This window comes from Halichoerus grypus, chromosome 1, assembly GCF_964656455.1.
Source record: "Halichoerus grypus chromosome 1, mHalGry1.hap1.1, whole genome shotgun sequence".
Lineage (NCBI taxonomy): Eukaryota > Metazoa > Chordata > Mammalia > Carnivora > Phocidae > Halichoerus > Halichoerus grypus.
Window position 1 is genome coordinate 178,118,909 of NC_135712.1, and position 18,401 is coordinate 178,137,309.

Genomic DNA, 18,401 nt, shown 5'->3' on the forward strand with positions numbered 1-18,401 from the left:
GTTTACATCTGATGTATTGCTGGGAATAATCTTATAATGAAATGCATTTCAGTTTCTACGTGTATTTAAAAAAAAATCTGACTTACCAACTTTTTGGAAGCATGTGGGAGGTTTTTTTTTTAAAAGCTATGGAAATATTTAAAGTTTTTTCAGAGTTACAGATGATGACAGTGAAATTCAGTTTTTTAACAAATACATTAAGTTACTGAAGACGAAATATTTTAGAGTCTGTTCAGGAACAGGATACTTACCTCTTTAAGGGTTTTCGTTTAATTTTTGGAGGACTTAAACTCTTACAAAGTCATGATATCTTTACATGGCCTGTTTGTTTTCATCTTGGTTATTGTCAGTGTTTTGGTGTTTGATATCTATTATTGAAGTCGTCATTAATTGGAAAGCAAACAACGTTTTGGCTTTCTTAGGCTGTGAATGTGTTTCATGTGGAAAGGCGAATTTCAGAGGTCTTCATCCAGGCCTTATCAGGTGTAGAAACTGTTGGTTAATTTCTCTGCCATTACTAGCTACTTGCTGTGTGATTTTCCTGGGTCTTTTTCTTGTAATTTTTTGGTACCTCAGAGATTTAATATTTTTTGCCTTGCATAGTTTTAATCAGATCTGGTATTGATGACAGTACAAAACTTGTTAGGTTTTGGATGCTGAGTAATAGGCAAAAATTTGTGATTTTAGAGTAACTTTTAAAAATGATAAAAGGGCTTCGTTAACCTGTTAACTGGTATAGAAATTGGGTTTTATTGCTCTGAGCTGGTGCTTCGTATTCGTATTATAACAACAGCCTAGCTGGTGGTCTAGCCAGTGGTCATTTTGGAGTTTGTTCATCATTTTTGTCTTTGTTGCCATCATCTACCAAGTCAACCAAGGAAGTCAGGTTTTAATTAGTAGTTAAGTCCAGTAGGACACAGAACTGTATTTATCCTTTGAGGATAGAATTGGTGTCACTTAATTTGATGAGAATAATAACTTATCCAAAGAACATTTATTAAATTCCTAGGATGTGAGATACTGGTCAAGACATTGGCAAGGGGTGGGGGTGGGGATTGGTTAGGCATGTACGACAAGGATGAGCAGAATCCAAGTGATAAAGGCTCTAAGAGAGGTATAAATAAAGTGCTGTATGGGAGATTGGAGCAGTCTGGCTTGGGGAATCAATTAGGATGCCTCCTCCTCCTCCCCATTTCTTCTGAAAAGGGAATTGATTTCTACAGAATCATCTGCCAACTTTTCATTGTTATTGCCATGTGTACTTTATATGTTGAATTCTGCAGGTAGATTCATGAAAGTGATTCATAAGATCTTTTTTTTCTTATTGGAGCAGCATAGAGCAGAATGGAAGGGGGTCAGATGCTCCTAAGGAACATGTTAAGGGAAGGAGGAGGAAATACTTAATAGGCTACTTGGAGGTTCAGGGGGCAATAGAGATCTATATTGGATGTGTCAATTATATGGAGGGTTTTTTGGGTCTTAGATACACTCCTTTTTCTAACTGTATCATCCCACTTTGTACCCCTTGCTGGTGATTATTTTATAGTTTTATTGAGGTATGATTTACATACTATGGAATTCACTAATTGTAAGTGCACGATTCATTGAATTTTAGTTATTTTAAAGACTTGTGCAACCATCACCACAAAACCAGTTTTAGAAGATTTCCATCACGTCATAGGTTTTCTCCTGTCTGTTCTGTGATACAACTTAAGAGCATGGATGGGTCACCTGCAGTGGGGAAGGTTGCCTCCTCACCAGGCTGAGAGAACTCTGCCCTAAGCCTTTCAACATAGGAAATAAAGGAGTGTGTATATAAGGTGGCTGTGGGTGGGGAGGAAACACTATCTCTTTCCTAGGTGATAAATAGGGATAGATAAAGTAGGATTTCCCAGCCTACTTTGCCAGTCTCTTGAAAGATGATACTATTAGCTTTTAGAAGGAAAAATCCCTGCAAATTAACAAATTTACTTAACCATTTTGTTAAGTTGAAGTTCTTGAGTGTTGAGAGTAACTTCCTAGACTCGGTGGTAAATTAAACATACTTTGCTTCGGTCTTGCTACTTCTCTGAATCTAATAATGTCTTTTTTGGACATAAACACACTCTGCAGCTCTAGTTGATTAGTCGTTCTTTGATCATAGTGCTGCATTTTGACCTTCAGCTACTGCTTAAATGACACTCACTTGAAAATTGGTCAATTTTTGCTTTGGGTAATTACCATAGATTTATTTTGTAGTTTTCAGTGCCAGATTTTATCCTGATACTGGGTTCAAATCATGTTTATTGAACTACCATCCCTCTGAAAAGTGTACTGTTTTTTAGAGCTCTTGCAGACAGTAGAAGTGAGGAATTTACTGATGTGTAATAAGATTATGTCACTTAAAAAAAAAGTTGGTAGTCAGCATATTGAATTAGAAGTTGGTACTCCATTTTGTTGGTAAAACGTTTCCCTTGTTCCGGAACTCATTTTTTGAAGTTGTAAATTTGGACATTTTCTCTCCTTAAATTCAGATAGCCGAACAACTCAATATCCCTTGAATAGTCATGAAGTACTTTAGAAGTTTTAGGGGAAAACATACATAATTAGCGGTATGTGAAAGTTCTGATCTTGCTTCAAAAGTGCATTGCCCTGGGGTAATTTTCAGGTAGGAAAACTCCCAGAAAGCAGGGGTGGGGTGTACCTAACCTAGAGTAGAGCCAGGCCTCTTCCCTATGGTTTCTGATCATCCACCACAGTGGTTTTGCTCCTTAGGTCACATGGGTTTTACTGTAGTGTTTGTCTTTCATAACATTTCTCCATAAAATACATGGAAAAATTACCTGTCTTCTGAACCATCAAACCTTACCAAACCTTTCGGCCTCAAAGCTGGTAGAGTTTTAAAGATCACTCTTACCCAGAAGCAGTGATAATTTATTTTGTATTTGCTATTACATTGGACTTACTGATTTATTGGTACTGACTTGATCTTATGTATACTTGGTGACCTTAAAGTAAATTACCTGGGTAGTTGTGGTTATTTGACAAGTTTTTATTGAGCACACAGCCAAATGGGCTCTGGGTGTACAGTGGTGGAAAGACAGACAAGGTCCTTGTTCTCATGAAATTTGAAATACTATGGACAAGAAGAGAAAATAGCAGGTAAACAGAAAAATAAAATAATTTCGGCCAGTGGCAAGTGTTTTGAGAAATTAGAGCAGAATATGGAACTATAGAATGATGAGAACTGGGGGAGTGATGAGAACCACTTTCTAGACAGTGTTGAGGTACACATTTGCCTTGTTGGGCAGCACGCATGCTCCTTTCTTTTGGAGCAAGGGACAATTCTGTAGGTGTAGCCTCTGCCATTTAGCTTATTGGGTTGGGGACAATTTAGAGTTGGGATCTTTGTGTTCAGGCTACTCAACTTTTCCTTAGTTGCATGCCATATACTGAGGCCAGGCCAGCTAACTTGTCAGTGTGTCCTGTTAGTTACTGGGATGGGAGGTTTGAATGGATTACTCATGTGGCATACATTTATCCTGTGCTTCTGTCAATGCTGAAGAAATTCCAAGATTAATAAAAACTTGGTAAATGGCAGCTACTTGAGGAAGTTGCAGCACTAACTCAGTTCACTGGAACTTTAGGTAATAGTGGATCTCTAAATGTCTCCTTTTGCAGTTTGAACTAAAACATTCTAGTCTTTCTGGCTCTCATTTTCTGTTTGGCTCTGTCACCAGGGCCTTTTTTGTTTGTGGCATCTTCCTTTATCCTCTCCGTCAGGAATGTTCCCTCCCTCTTTTTTTAGGTAAGGAGTTTTTTGTTTAAGGTTTATTTTATTATTTTAAAGATTTTTATTTATTTTGAGAGAGAGAATCTCAAGTAGACTCTGCACTGAGCAGGGAGCCAGACTCAGGGCTCCATTCCAAGACCCTGAGATCATGACCTGAGCCAAAGTCAAGAGTTGGATGCTTAACCCACTGAGCCACCCAGGCGCCCCTTTAAGTAAACTTTGTGAACTGTAGCATACATATAGAGAAGTGCACAAACTACAATTAAAAGGCTTGAGGAATCTTCACAAGGTGAACACACCATGTAACTTGCACCCAGATTAAGAAACAGAATACCAGGACCCCAGAGTCCATTGTACCCTCTTGACGGTCACTTCAGCCACTGTCCTGACTTCCAGCGCTGGGGAGAAGTTCTGCGTGTTTCTGAATTTGGTGTAAGTGGAGTCATACAGTTAGGTGCACTCCTAGGTCTGGCTTCTTGAGATTCATCCATGTTAGTGTGTGTGGTTCTTGTTTATTTTACCAGTGCTGCTGTTTTATCCTGAGTATCTTAGAGCTCAACTCTGCATGTAGACCCTTACACATTCTAGAGATAGGATTTCTCTTTGATAGCTTATTATTATCTACATACTTTAACACAGCTGTCTTCTTTCATCTGTAGTGTAAATTCACACATCATTAGATGTAAGGATAAAACCTGGTGTGTGGAACTTTATACAGTACATCAATGGAGTAAGCTTTTGCCTCTCATCAGTTGTAGTGTTTATCAGTCATTTATATTTCAAGTCATTGGTTAAGTAAACCGAAAATTCCTGCATTCAGGGAACCTAACAAATGTTGAAAAGGTGAGACAATAAAAAGATCTTCAGTGTTGTGAAGCGCCCAGTGATGGTAGGCATGGAATGAATGAGTACATGGTGGAGATAGTTGGTCTGTGTGGGTACATTGGGGAAGGCCTTACTGAATCTGGGATTTAAATGAGGCCTTTATGATTCTTAGGTGTAGAATTTGTTGTACAGGCTGATACAAGTTAGTTGTTTGCTCCCTCCTACATCCTTTTCAGCTCTTCCCTCACTTCAGATGTCATCCACACCTTTCCACTTCTCCCCACAGACTGGTAATTCACATTTACTATATAATAACCATCCGTCACCACCCTTACACATGCATGCTCATGGCAATCAAATCCACCTGGTTTTGGGGCCTTTCTACTTGGTCCACTTAAATTATCTCTTAGTTCTTATTGCCTTTAAGGTAAAGTCCAAATGCTGAGCATCACAAGGGGCTTCTGATTTAGTCCTTTCATATTCCTTTAGGATTTCTGGAGGCAGACTGCCACCACACCTCATCTGCCCTCCACATATACCATGTGTGTGTTTCCTGCCAAACTGCTTGTTTCCCAAGCATGGACCATGATACCTCATTTCTATACCTTCACACCTTCTGTTCCTCTGGATTTCCTCTGAAATGCTTTCCCTTCCTTCTGTGTCCTCCCTCCTATTTGTCCTTCTGGATGTCTCAGGAACCCTTTTCATCACCCTCCAATCAGGTGTACCTCATTGTAACACTTGAATTGGATTTTTATTTAATTGCCTCACTCTCCAAATCGTGTATAACTTATTGTAACACTTGAACAGAATTTTTATTTGATCACCTGTTAGGTTTTACCTTTTTTGAGGGCAGGACCTTTCTCTCTCTCTCTCTCTCTCTCTCTCTCTCTCTCTTTTTTTTTTTAACTAATTTGAGAGAGGGAGGGAGGGTGGGGACAGAGGGAGAGAGAGAATCTTAAGCAGTCTCCATGCACAGCGTCAGAGCCCAATGTGGGGCTCCATCTGATGACCCTGAGATCATGACCTGAACGGAAACCAAGAGTCTGATGCTTAACTAAATGGAGCCACCCAGGTGCCCCCTGAGGGCAGGACCTTTTTCACAGCTTAAAAATCTAGTACAGTGCCTGGCACTTGACAGGAGTTCAGTAAATGTATATAGAATAGATGAAGACTAGGAGTTTCAGTTGGAATCCCCTTTAAAACTGTTCCAGTTTAAAAGTTTTATCTGATAAATATGCTTTCATAGTAGGGCTTGAATCGTGTGTGTAATGTTACTGGTTTAGGGGAAAGCTGTCTTTATTAAGTGTGTCCTTAAAAGTAGTATTCCTGTTTTTCTGGTTTTGTTTTTCTAAACGTGTGCTGGAAATTAAACACAGAGCTTGAGCCTTGGACGCTGTAGGCAGTGCATTTAAAGTACTTCCTGGAGTGGTTTGGAGCTTCAGAGCATTAGCACATTTATCTAAATAATAACTGATAAGTCCTAATCCTTTTTGGTTGCCCATTTGGTTATTTAAGCAGCCAGAAGTCATAAAAGTCTGATAATAAAGCGAAAGATCAGTCATTTTGTGCAAAATCAATTTTAAGGAACTAGATGGGTGTGCATGTAAGCTGGCATCTAAAGGCAGTTTAAAAATGGGTACAAAACGTGTTGGGTGTTGATGGAGATGTTATGCTGTCCATTGTATAAGTTCTCTTGTGTTAATATATCTGTAAGTTGGAAGTTATACGTGGAGTATATTCTGTTGAGTAATTTGGATTAATTACTTCTGTTAAATTGAAGTCTTGACTCAGTCACTTATTTAGCTTTAATTTCAGTTCCATGCAGTGATTGACTGTTGCGTCAAAGAAGGATTTTCAGTAAAGACAATACAAGTAAACTGCAGTGTTAGTCAGAAATCATGAATAGTTGAAATCACAAGGTAAACAGGTGAAATTTTAATTTTTCAATAGGATTAGATACTACTGCTCTCCCCTCCCGATGTCAATTTAGAAAAACTATTTAAATGATCCTTTGAGAAAAGAAACTGGTGGAGGGGATATGTAAAAAAAACAAAAACAAAAAATCTTACTTAAAACTTTAAGAGCATTAGCAATACATTTTAAGATGAAGTGGACTTTGGGAGGGACAGGAAATTAAAGGTGATGTAGGATGCCAATTTTATCAGCCTGTATTGGATCTTAAAACCTATTGAGTATATGGTAGTTAGTCATGGAGAAAACAAACCTGGTGACTGCTTTCTGAGAAGAGATCAGATTTCATATGTAGGTTATAAGGTTTATGTACTGTTCATTCTTTTACAGAACTAAAAGTTAATATCTTAAGTCTGTCAGAATGTTCAAGGTTTCAAGAAATAAGAATTCAGCTCAAACTACCTTCAGTCAAAACAAAACTGTTGTCTTGGGGCACCTGGGTGGCTCAGTTGGTTAAGTGTCTGCCTTCTGCTCAGGTCACGATCTTGGGGTCCTGGGATTGAGCCCCACGTTGGGCTCCCTGCCCAGAAGGGAGTCAACTTGTCCTTCTCCTTCTGCCGCCCCGCCCCTCCCCTTGCTTTTCACACGCTTGCTTGCTCTCTCAAGTAAATAAAATATTTAAAAAAAATTTTTTTTTTTTGGCTATCTTACATAATAGTGAGAAGAATACCATTTAAACTCAGAATAAGCTGCAGGAATCAGGACCCCTGTTACTTGCCCAATTCCTGGACCATTCTTTGTTGCCTGGGGGTTGGGACAGGTAGATTGGCCAAGCCTAACATACCTGCAGAGTCTTACTTGGAGGGAAATGGGACACTTACCCAGGTGGATAGGAAATAGCTACCATAGTAACACACCTTTGTAACTGGGTTAATACTCATATATTCACTTTGATTTTCAAACTTTAATAAACATGAGGGCTGGAACTGTTTATCTGGTACTACCCCAGCATCTTGTAAATTTTTATCATACAGATAAAGGAAAGAGATTTATCAGTGCATTGGTAAAATTTAAAATAACTCAGGTGTTGTAGGTTATTTTCCTGTATCATTACATATAGTCATGATTCTCCTTTATTTTAGTTGTCAGGGTGGTAATACATGCTTATCATAAGAAGTTTGGGGACAAAACAAAAACATAAAGGTCACTTTTATTCTGCCATGCAGAATTATTTTTATTTGTTGACCAATTTATTTATTTATTCCCTGGACTGCAAATATTTGAGTAACTGTAGTTTTCCAGGTGCTGTTTAATATGCTAGTTCATTGAATTTTCCAAGTGTTGTAGGAGTGGGAATATCAGGCAGTGTGTGATACAAAACAAATTGAGTCTCTGATTTGAAAGACATGCGTTCTGACCTGTTGGTTTTATATGGTTCATTTTGGGTTTTTCTTCTAAGGGAAATTTTTTGTGAACACTTCATGGTTTTTAGGATTCCTTTTTGTAGGAAATAAAGCTAACATCCAGTTTCCAGTTTTCTTTTTGGGTTGTTTTAATTTGGGGGAGAATGAAAATATGTCTTTGAATTCTTAATATCTGTGGCATGATTAACTTTGCCAAAGTCTTTCATGAAAAAAATAAGTATATAAGGCAATCCAGATTTAATGTTTTTATATTAAATTTGTTTAGAATGGTGGTTCTCAAACTTTAGCCTATATCAGAATCGCCTGGAACGCTTGCTGAAACACATTGCTTGATTGCCTGCTCTACGCCCCACCTTCTGGTTTTTTATTAAGTAGGTCTGGGTTAGAGCCTGTGAATTTGCATTCCTTAAAAGTTACTAGGTGATGTTAGTGCTGCTGGTGCTGGTCTAGGGAGCACGCTTTTGAGAACTGTTGGTTGGATGAGAAGCAGCCATGTTTCTTAATGAAGCTGGAGATAGTTTTGATGTTTGTTATGGAAAATTTATGTCTTGGCATTTCAAAGTGAAGTTAAGAGAAGTGATCCACATTCATGTTTTTAACCTAGAGCTGGCATAAGAGGTGATTTCTTAATAAATACATTATGTGTAATATAAGAATATTTATAAATTGGGGGACCATATCAACTAAACTTTTATCTTTTTCACATTGTAAAATCAGATACTGTCTTGCCCTATTAATGTGAGTTGGATTTCAGATATATGTATTCTAAAAAGCTATTTCTTTGCAATATACGTTAGAACCAAGTTTTACAATCAGTAAACTAACGTTTCAATAAAATGTTGCCAAAGAATATGAATAGGTAATTAATAAAAGAACTACAGATTGAGTCAGGAAACATGAGAAATGTATAACCTTCCCATTACTTCAGTACAAAACAACATTTTTCGCAAATCAGTTTAAAGACTAAAAATTTTTTAGTGAGTCTAGGAAGAAGTGGACATTGTCACAGACCCTTGGTGGTTGGGTAAGTTGCTTTACATTTTCTGAAGGCCAGTTGGTATCAGTTCCCTTAAAAATATTTGTACCTTGTGACCCAGCAGTTCAACTTCTAGGAATAAGTGTTATCTGCATATAAAAATTTCTGTGTAAATACATTAGTTACTATTATAACAAAAAAGGACTGGCTGGCTGATGAACTCACAAGTGTTGGTAGTGTGCTACATGAGGGGCAGTCTTTCGCTAACACCACAAGGGTCTCTGGCCCCAAAAGTGGAGTTTGATAGTAATTCTTAACAAAAAAAAACCTGCATAGAAATCAGCAGGGAATTGTTAAAAACCATGCAATAGTTATAAATATTTTGCAGCTCTTAAAAATGTTTTGAACTGTTTCTTTTGGTGGGAATGTAAAATGATAAAACCGCTCTGGAAAATAGCTTGGCAGTTTCTTGCAAAATTAACCATATAATTACTGTATGACCTAGTAGTTGCATTCCTGGGCATTTATCCCAGAGAAATGGAAACTTAAGTTCACGCAGAACCTGTTAACAAATGTTCATGGCAGCTTTATTTGTAATACCCTAAAACTGGAAATAACCCAAATGTCTTTCAGTAGGTGCGTGGTACATCCATACTACATGGAATACTACTCAGCAATTAAGAAGGAACTAACTCTTGATACGTACAACAACTGGCATGGATTTCAAGGGCATGATGCTGAGTGAAAAAAGCCAATCTCTAAAGGTCACACACTGTAGGCGTCCATTAACATTTTTGTAATAAAGTTAGAACAGATTAGCAGTTGCCAAGGGTTAGGTTAGGGCTGATGGGGTGGGAGGGAGATGGGTGTGACTGTAAAGGGGTACTGAGAGGGAAAGTTTTGTGTTGATTAAATCTAATCTTGATTGTGGTGGTGGTTACATGAATCTGTACGTGTGATAAGGTGACACAGAATGGTACATACACATTTCCAGTGTCAGTTTCTTGGTTTTGATGTACTATAATCCAGAGAACGCAGCCCTATCTGGGAAACAGGGTACAAATTATATGGGACCTCATACTATTTTTGCAACATCCTGTGAATCTGTACTTATTTCAAAATAAAATGTTAAGTTTTAGAATATGTAATAAAAGGAAATGTTCATAATATTAGGAAAAAACAAGTTTCAAAATGATGAAACAATATGATCCCACCTTAATATTTCATACCACCTAATTTAATATATATACCTGGAAGTAATGAGTGATCAAAATAGTCTGAGCAGTAGCATGACGGATTCTTTTGTGTGTATGCTTTTCTGTAATTTCTGTAGTGTAGCTGAGTTGGTATCACTTGTAGTTGGAAAAACCAATATTCGTAATAAGTTCTAAAAATTTAATTCTAGAATATTGAAATTTAAATAACATTTTACATTGAGATTGTAAAGTTTTGTTTATATTGGTTACACTAATTTAGCATGTAAACAACTATTAGCTGATATTGGAGAATATATTTGTACTTTAAAACATGTTCTGTTGGTAAATTTAAAGCTGTTTTGTGCTCGTGGTATTACAAATGTCCTGTATGATGTTCTAACTCAGTGCTGTCCAATATATGTATATACATAGCAAGCCACATGAAATTTTATACTTCATTAGACACAGTAAGAAAGTAAAAAGCAGGTGAAATTATTATTTTTAAAGATTTTATTTATGTATTTGTCAGAGAGAGAGAGAGCACAAGCAGGGGGAGCGGCAGGCAGAGGGAGAAGCAGGCTCCCCGCTGAGCAGGGAGCCCAACTTGATCCCAAGACTCTGAGATCATGACCTGAGCCGAAGGCAGACGCTTAACCAACTGAGCCACCCAGGTGCCCCTAGGTGAAATTATTTTTAAGAATTTATTTTGTTTAATCAATTATATCCAAAATACTATCATTTCAGTATGTAATCAGTATAAAATTGCAGTGAGATATTTTACATTCTTTTTATCATACTAGGTTTTCACGATCTGGTATGCATTTTACAAATTACAGCACAACTACAGTTCAGACTAGCCACCTTTCAAGTGCTCAGTAGCCACATGTGGCTACCATATTGGAGAGTGGTAGTTGTAGTTGAGAGCCAAGGCTTTGGTGTCAGACCTAAGTTTGAGTAACACCAGCCCTGTCATTTGCTAACCTTGTGACCTTGGGCAGGTTACTTAACCTTGTGCTTTAGTGTTTCATTTGTGAATAGTAAATTCTCCATAGGGGTATTACATGGATTGAGTGAGTGAATGTTTGTAGCAGCTTGGCACAGGACCTAGCACAGAATACATCCTGAAAAATAATAAAGCTGTTGATGGATTGGATTGTATTGGATTGAATGACTAATCATTCTAAAGGCACAACTGATTTCTTAATATTACTAGGGAGAAATACATAAGTAGTACATGAGATAGTCTTTGTTTTTCAAAATTGAACTTTTGGCACCTAAGTTTTAAATGATGATGGAATAAAGGGACAAATATTTGAGCACTCATGTGCGATGTATTGCACAGGCACTTGAACATTTAGACTAAATCTTAAGAAGATGATATTCTCAAATACTATGTATTTGCATAGCACTTTACATTTACCATACCAGTTTTTTGTCTGTTTTCCCAGTGTAACACTTAAAGCAACCTGAGATAGAGTTGTTATTCCAGCTTTCACAGTTGAGGAAGTTGAGACTCAGAAAAGTTAAGTAACTTAGTTGATTGCATACCCAGTTAGTAGAATAGAAGAAATAGAAAGGTGACATAATTAAATGGACAAATCAATATGGAACCAAAATGTTTTAACTGCATTCTTTTAATTCCTTCCCTTCCTCCTTCGCTGTCTCAGGGGAGAACACTTTTCCAGGGCCATTTAAATTAAATAAGGGCAATAATATAATGTCCACTCTGTTTAGAATTCTGAGATTATTAGCTTAATCGTATCATCTATGATGTAGAAGGTTAACATAAGCCAATATAGGTTAGGCGATTTATTTTGCTTGTTGTGATGTTTCTCTTTGTAACATTGAGTTTTTCTCACTCTGTCTCTTGATGAAATATAAATATACTCAAGAAAATGGGCCGAGAATATGCAGTATAATACTGCTGTCTTAAAATCACCTTTGAAGTACTGTTTATCACTTGACTCATTCAGAAAATTACACAATTCTTTGAGAGAACATGGCATGCCACCGTTAAAATCAGTAGTTGAGGCAGCAGTGAGTTTGTGACGGACTCTCCCAAGGAAGTGGTGCCTGGGCAGAGTCTGATGGAGCATATATAATTAGGCGTTCGGTCTCTGTTCTAATATGCAGATTCTGCTTTCCAGTGTATGCATTGCTGTCTTTATTTGTGGGGTGTTTTTCTCCAGTTAAGAAAATTGAGGGAGTCACAGGACATCTAATTTGTTGTTGAGTACTCTGGGACAAAATGTATGACAGTGAACTCATCCTGACATGTACTTTTGGTGTGCATCATTGAAGTATTTATAAGAGGGGGGATTGCGTTTTGGTGCTCAAGACAGGAGTGATAATAGGGGGAGGTGGGTAGGTAGAGTGTTCTTTGCCCCTTGGTTTTCTCTCTGCCTCCCCCTCTCTGCCTCCCCCTCGCACCCCCCCCCAGCTCAGCGTAATGTGCCTGACAATGCCTCTCTTCTTGTCTACCCAACCTGTAAATGTTGTACAAAGAACCCCTCAGAAATTCTATGTGAAGAACTCATTTCTGATCTTGGTGAGTCTTAGCAACATGAAATTCTGCAATTAGTATGTTTTTTTCCCCCTTTATTGAAGGGTTGTGAGGATTGTGGAATGTGGCTATCCAGACTGACTGAAATGTGATGTAATTATGTTTCAAAGATTTCTGTTTTTTTCTCAGTGCTTAGGATGTCTTAAAAGTTTCACCGTACACAGTCTCCGCTTACTGCAATTACATTGTGAATAAAAGCTTTAAAAATATCACATTGGATGATGTTATATACGTACAAATATATATGCCGGGTTGGGATTTTAAACTGTGGGTTGCAGTTAATTGAAGTTCCCTGAAATTCACAGAACTGGATGATTTCTTTGTCTCCGCCAGTTATAAAATACTGTGATTTATGTCAGTTTTGGCAGTTTATAATGTAATAATGAAATGACTTAAATATCACGATGCCAAATTACTTGTCTAAAGTATATTGAAAATAATTTATTTGTAATGTCGCACTCCTCCACCCCCAAGATATGTCAGTTGATATTTATACATTTCAGAATCTCTGAATAGGAAGGCTTTATCTGTTACAACTTTTTGGCAAGAGTTTGTATAGTTGAAATTTCCTTATTTACGGTTAATGTTTTTATTTTGAAATACTTCATTTATGGACCTAAGAATCTTTGTCCCTCTCTTTCCCAGTCTAAGAAATTAAACTCAGGGGGCACCTGGGTGGCTCAGTCGTTAAGCGTCTGCCTTCGGCTCAGGTCATGATCCCAGGGTCCTGGGATCGAGCCCCACATCGGGCTCCCTGCTCAGCAGGAAGCCTCCTTCTCCCTCTCCCACTTCCCCTGCTTGTGTTCTCTCTCTCGCTGTGTCTCTCTCTGTCCTATAAATAAATAAATAAAATCTTTAAAAGAAAAGAAGTTAAACTCATCGCAGACTGACCAAAACACTGGATTCAGTTACTCTCCTCTGATGGATCTTTAAGATAAGGGCTTTCTGTCAAAACACCTGGTGTGGAAGGTGTATTAACTACAGACAGGTGTACTGCAGCCCTAGGGGTATTCTTAGTCTTTGTGATTTAATTAAAAGACAGACTCCGGTGCTTTGCTTTCCTTTTTTTTTTTGGAAAGTTTGTATTGCTGAAATAGTTAATACTGTGTCATGCACCAAGGCAAAGCTTGGTTCTAATAGAACAGGTGTACATTTGCACTTTTTCATGCTTGGCATTTATTGAATAACCGTTATTGAGGAAGTAACTGGAACACAGATCTAGAAGGAGCTTCATTGGGTAACAGGAAGAAGAGTGGGACACACCTCATCAAAGGCTTCATCAGTAACCTGCACCCAACCTAATAATAATGCTGATAAGGGCCAACATTTAACCAACATTTAACCAACAGCAGGCACCATATTAAGCCTATTTCATGCATTGTCTCATTTAATCCTTTTAGGGGTATGCTGTATATCTCCATTTTACAGATAATGAAATGAGGCTTAGAGTTTACATTCCCAGCCCCGAGTTTATTTATAGCACAGTTGCACTCGACTCGGATCTTTTCCATTTTCACATTCATATTGTTTCTGATAAGTTTTTTCTGAAAATGTCATTGACATATATACTGCCACCAGTCTATAGACATCACTTTAGACACCCAGCTATAGCAGTCAGATGTTAAAAATTCTGTTGCTTTATTCCTCCTGTATTTCTGTTGCTACCACCTTAATTAGGTCCTCATTATTTCATTTTTTAGTTCAGTGTGAACTTCATTAATTGCAAATCTCTACAGTACAGACCTGCACCTGGACTATTGCAGTAGCTTTGCTCAGCCAGGTGTTCGGTGATCTCTCTAGAAAACACATAGATCATGTAGCTTGTCTGCCTAGAATCCGTTGCTGTCTGATTGCCGGAGGAGGTATTGCCTTGTCTCCCTAAAGGACCTGCAAGGCCCAGCATGGTCTGGTTCTGTCCTACCTACCAGCTCATCTTTGCCACTTCTTACCATGCACCTTCTACTCAAACTTGTGTTCCCTCAGCATGTTCTCTCATGTCACTGTGTTGCCTGAAGACTTTTACCTTAGTGTTACTTGGTAAAATCCACCTTAAGAAGACCCAGCTCATGTCAACTCTTTTGGGAAACCTCTTGATTCTTTTTTTCTGTGATCATTGAAGAACTTTGTGCATTTCATTTTGTAGTGGAATTTCTTGTTTACATTTTTGCTCCAAATTTAAATTTGAAGTCCACATGGGCAAGGGTAGTGCCACTGACACACTGTTAAATCTTCAGAGGCAGGGTCTTAATGTGCTGCTGCTTTTGTACTCTTAGGTGTAACTTTTGAAGTGTAATCCATTCTCCCAATCTCTGATTTTAAAATAATGTCATATATCGGTTAGCCTTTTCTGCAAAAGGGTATGTACATTAAAATTTTTAAAAAAAGCACTTGGTGAGGGACTTGGAAATACTGCCAACATTTGTTTACTTCCTCTCTTTAGTTCCTAATTTTACTCTTTGCATAATCTGTTAACATTAAGTCCCTTTATTATCTCCCTTTCAAGTTAATACCTGCTCCTCTGGTCACAGCTGAGACAACAGTGTATTGCAAAATAGAATTCTTCTGAACCAGTGTCTATTTTAAAAAGGTTCACCTTCTCAGAACTAAAAAATGCCTTTCTCTTACGTTCCATTTTGTTCTGTGCTTGCTGGCTTAAGGTTGTAGAAATAGAGCTATCTTGAAAGTTATAGAACAGTGACTAGAGTGGTCTAGATGCAATATGGCTTACGGAGGAAAAGGATTAAAATTGACAAGATCATGAAGTCTATTTTTCTTAGAAATTTTACAGCTGAATAGGACTCAGAATGGCTGGAGTTCTCTTAGCAAGGGATTTTCAAGAGGTGGGCTGAAGAAGTTTTTGAACTATTAGTAATTTAGATATCGGTATTTTATCTATTATTTTTCAGGATTGAAGTCCTGGACGATCTTTCTCTTTCAGTTGGCATTGTTTTATAAATGAAGCCTCTTAATTGTATATAAATATTTTCGCTTCCTTTTTTTTTTTTTTTGGATTTTATTTGTTTGACAGAGAGCCTGTGGAATCGGGCGCACAAGCAGGGGGAGCAGCAAGGGAGAGGGAGAAGCAGGCTCCCCGCCCAGCAGGGAGTCCAATGTGGGGCTCGATTCCAGGACCCTGGGATCATGACCTAAGCCAAAGGCAGATGCTTAACCAACTGAGTCACCCAGGTGCCCCTGTATTTTCAGTATTTTCAAAACTCATTGATCTAATAATGAATTTCATGAAAGAAGATACATCTGATGAGTTGGAATGTTCTGGTAAATAAGAATTTGTGACATCTTAAATTAATCTGGTAGCTGTTAATAAGGATTTAATTAATGGAACACAAACTTTGAGAATATGAAAATAGAGACTAATGCTGAACTGCAAAGTTGGCTTCTAGAGATGTTACATGCAAACTTAAAAAATCATACCTAGTTTTTAAAAACATTTGCAAACAGGAAATATCCTATACAAACATGAATAAATTTAGTACACAGCAACCATGTTGATCCCTAACTGGGGAACTTCTGCTAAATTTAGTGTTGGGCTTAATCCTATTAGTTAAACCAGCTAATGGTAACTTGATGAATCATTGTGATCCTCTTGTGGTTTTGAAAGGTGTATTTTCAGAATTAATTTTATTCATAACATGCTCAGAAAATTGTATAAGGATATTGCTTTGTTTTTCTTACTGACCAGTATAATCTTTACTTTTCAGTTTTTTTTTGCAATCACCAGAAGTTTGTTTCCATTTCATTAATTTTTGTCAAGTAAATAGGTCTAATTATTTTTTCCCTATTCCTCCTTCCTTTATACAGGCCCTCTAGTTTTATATGAAATAATGGTTTAGGAATGAGGGTTGTATTTGTAACTCTTTACTTCTTCAAGTGCCTTACCCATAAAGTGAAATTTAAATTTACAGTAGTTTTCTCCAAAGTCTTAGTGTGTTGTGGAAAAATCTTTCAAATTCTAACATAATGACAAATATATCTTGGCTATTTTTGTGTCATTTTAACTTTTCTAACCCTAGTGCAAACAAATCAGATTTTTGAGGAAAGAGGTATGAGCTAAACTTCTCACTTGGACTTCATGGTGGTGTCTGCTACTTAGTCTTTCATTGTAAAACTCTCTTACCTTTCTGTAATTGAGCAAATCTATCTAGATTGTAGAAAGTAAGGTACAGAATGCGGTTTTCTTAAAATATTTTTTTCTTTCCTTTAAAGAACAGGCTTTTGGACTGGACTGATGGATTGTCCTTTAGAGTAAGAATATTTGTAGTTTGCAGATAAATCAGGCTTTTTCTATAGGTCTGTTCTGGAGGATTATAATTTGACCTTCAGTTCAGCAAATATTTGTGTTAAATTGTAGAATATTTATTGTATATGAATGAACACATTTTTAAGTCTTGCCATTTTAGAATCAAGAAAGCAATCTTGTTGGCCTCCTCTGCTTCTGCTTTGCAGCAAAGAGCAGCGTAAGAATGATGACTGCAGAGCAGTTAGTGCCATTTCCCCTTGAATGTATATGATTTAGACTTTCTTCATGTAACCTGGAAATTCGTTTTAATCATTAGTTTAAACCTTTTCATCACCATCCCGCCCCAGCCCCAACAAACAAACAAACAAACAAACCCAAGCCCTGGAATTTAAAAAGGAAGGCTTCTGGCAAATGAGAGTTGGTTTACTTTTCTTCCCTTACCTCTGGCTTTTCAAGACTCAGGGATTCAAAAGTAGTGAAAGAAGTTCTACCTCTCCCTGTGTCCAGCCCCACAAAAACTTTTAGATGCTATGAAGCAAGAAAGAGCTAATTAGAATATTGACCTTTAAGTAAAACAGCCTGGCTGTGTTTTTTGCCTTTCATATCTTTTCAAATGTTTTGGACATAAAAACATTTGGACCAGATACTAGTGTGGAGATCAGGAAGAAGAATTAAGATTTTACTCTGGTATAGGGAATATAAGAGATAGCATAGTGACCCCAAAATTACATGAAGTTGTAAACAAGTTAGATTTATGAACTCTTCCAGCCATCAGGAAAACCACTTTATGCCTTGGTGAAACCCTGATGGTACAGATTGTTTCTGAAAAGATGCGTGTTATAATTTGTGGGGTGTGTTTGTATGTGTGTGTGTGTGTGTGTAATGGTAATGACGGTATTGATACTAAATTTACAGCTAAAATGTTAGACTCTATTGCCAATTAAAATTACTAGGAATGAAGGTAGAGCATTTTGAAAATACTTAAAAGCTAGTGAGAAAATACTTTGCTGTACAAAAAATGACGTTATCTGTAGCATTTCTAGAATACATTCTTGAATAGCTAGATTTGATCTAATTTTAAAAAATGATGAAAATGATGAATAGTAAAACACAGATTAATTTATACAGCAATGCATAATTTCTCTCTATTACTTAATCCTCTCAGAAAAACTAAAAAGTATTGTAATCAGGAGAAAAAGCACAACATCTTATCTGGGTTTAATTTTTTTAGTTTCATTAAAATCTAATTGGCTTATAAGATACTTCACATTTAAAGAATAACCTGTGAAAACCACTACAAATAAGATAATTATCACATTTGTCACCCCCCAAAATTTTCTCCTGCGCTTTGGTAATTCTTCCTACCCTTTTCTGTCCCTAGTCAGCCACTGATCTGCTTTCTGTAACTATACATTAGTTTGCATTTTCTTGAATTTTGTATAAATGTGATCCTACAGTATGTACTTTGGGGTT

General features: G+C 37.2%; 1 protein-coding gene and 1 pseudogene across 1 annotated transcript in view; both read left to right on the plus strand.

The window, feature by feature from the left end:
• Positions 1-18,401, plus strand: part of RYBP (RING1 and YY1 binding protein) — a 79,471-nt gene that overhangs the window by 2,620 nt on the left and 58,450 nt on the right. The window lies entirely within an intron of this gene.
• Positions 9,090-9,235, plus strand: LOC144380247 (small nucleolar RNA SNORA62/SNORA6 family; annotated as a pseudogene).